Raw genomic sequence first — 2,137 nt, forward strand, 5'->3', positions numbered from 1 at the left:
GATGGATACGAGCTGAAGAGCCAAGAGATAAGGGGACAAGAATAGAAGTGATGTTGTTGTGGTACAGGTCAGGGCTTATTAAATCTGGCCCATTATCAACATTGTTCAGGGGACTCTTTTTTTTTCAGGGTCTACAAATAATTTTATTGAACAAATAACACAACAGCCTTCCTAGATTGAGGAGTACCCTCCCCAAACCATTTCTCAGATGCTTAAAGCACAGAGTTTGCACAGTAAGGAATTTAAAAAAAATAATAATTTCTATGTAGAAATCAGACTGTACCCCAACAACATCATGGACTGGACTATTTACAAGCTTTCACATTTTAAATGTTTTCTCTCCTTTCTGCCCCCATCCCAAGGGCTCCAGTACTTTTCTCTTGACTGATCCTGAAGGGATGGGTATACTGTAGGGAAAGGGGTGGTGGGTTCCTCAGAGCTACTGGCACCAGCCCTAGGGTGCTGTGCCTTACCACAGGGTGGTGGATGTGTAAGGGCAAGGGGGATTAGATACAGTAGGTGGGATGGGGCACAGGCATCCAGAGCCCTTCCTGCTCCCCATCGTATGTGCTCTCAACTTGGGGTGGAGGGGCAGCAACTGGTTGCAGTGGGGAGGGATCAGGCCAGCCCTGGGTAGAGGGAGAAACCTCCCACACCCCAGTCCCTACTCCTAATAACAGACAGCAAATTGTCCATCCTGGGAACAAATGGGCAGGTAGGGAGGAAGAATCAGGCTTGTTCTGCCCCAGCCTCTGTCCAACACAGGAGGAATCAAGGTAGCAAACGGCTGGTAAAGGAAGGGAGGGAAAGGATGTTCCCACTTTTGTAGAGCTCCGGTTGCCCTGGGGAGGGAAGAAGGCAGACCCGGCTTGTAAAGTGCTGTAGCCTCTAGCAGGGCTGGGCCCTGGGCAAGCTTGGAAGAATGTAGGCCAGGCAAGGGCACAGGAAGCAGGCATTTCTGACCGGCAGGTGCCCGGCCACGCTCCTTGTTAGGGAAGTTGGACTGGTAACTCTGCCATCAGGCCTTGCCAGCTACCCGTCCATCTCTGCTGCTGCTGCTGCTAAGTCGCTTCAGTCGTGTCCGACTCTGTGTGACCCCATAGACGGCAGCCCACCAGGCTCCCCCGTCCCTGGGATTCTCCAGGCAAGAACACTGGAGTGGGTTGCCATTTCCTTCTCCAATGCATGAAAGTGAAAATGAAGTCGCTGAGTCGTGTCCGACTCTTAGCGACCCCATGGACTGCAGCCCACCAGGCTCCTCCGTCCATGGGATTTTCCAGGCAAGAGTACTGGAGTGGGGTGCCATTGCCTTCTCAACCAGTCATCTCTAGTCCACTTACAAACCAACACCCAACCAGCGCTGTAGGACTGCCCGGCTCACAGCTGAAGGTTCCAGGCCAGTGGAGTTTATTCACGGCTGTGGCCGCAGCCTCGGTTCCTCAAAGGCGGCCACACCTTGAGCCTGGGGGTGTCTTGCTGCAGCAGGGGGTGTTTATGCCTGCCACTCCCGCCCCAGTCTCATACCTCATAGAGAATCACAGGGAAATCCAGGTGGGCCCAGCTTCACGGTGCCCTGAGGAATCAGGTTCTGATGCACCCGCCTCAGCTTGGCCCGTTCTTGGTGACGACTGTCTCCTCAGAGACTTCGTGAGGCAGATCTTCATCCTCGTCATCGAACATGGAGCCGAGGGGCATGAATGCGAAGGTGGGGCACGACTCGGCCTGGCTGTCGCACCAGAGCTTGCGCAGCGACCACCGCCTCTGGGCCACTGCCCCTGAGGCTGAGGTCAAGGGCCACAGGCCCCGAGCTTTGGAGCCGCTGGCGCTCATGTCAGGGCTGCCATAGCGGGCCCGGTGGTAATTTGGCTCTGACAGGGCCGTCGGCGCCGCCATGCCCTGACTGGACTCTGGCTCACAGATGCTGCCGCCGCCGCCTTCCAAAGGCTCCTGCAAGGGGCTTTTAAAATGAAATTTCTTGTTACGATTTCTACTAAATCATACATTCTGGGATTGGATCCTAAAATTTGTATTTTTACCACTCTCTGAGCAGCTCTAAGGAAAAATTAGGTTTGTCTGGTGGCTTAGATGGTAAAGAATTCACCTGGAATGCGGAAGACCTGGGTTCCGAAGATCCCCT

General features: G+C 54.0%; 1 pseudogene; it reads right to left on the bottom strand.

Annotated features, from left to right (window-relative positions):
- Positions 1–1,518: 1,518 nt before the first annotated feature.
- LOC104995063 lies at positions 1,519–1,830 on the bottom strand (annotated as a pseudogene).
- Positions 1,831–2,137: the final 307 nt, after the last annotated feature.

Source organism: Bison bison, unplaced genomic scaffold (genome assembly GCF_000754665.1).
Source record: "Bison bison bison isolate TAMUID 2011002044 unplaced genomic scaffold, Bison_UMD1.0 scf7180017864274, whole genome shotgun sequence".
Lineage (NCBI taxonomy): Eukaryota > Metazoa > Chordata > Mammalia > Artiodactyla > Bovidae > Bison > Bison bison.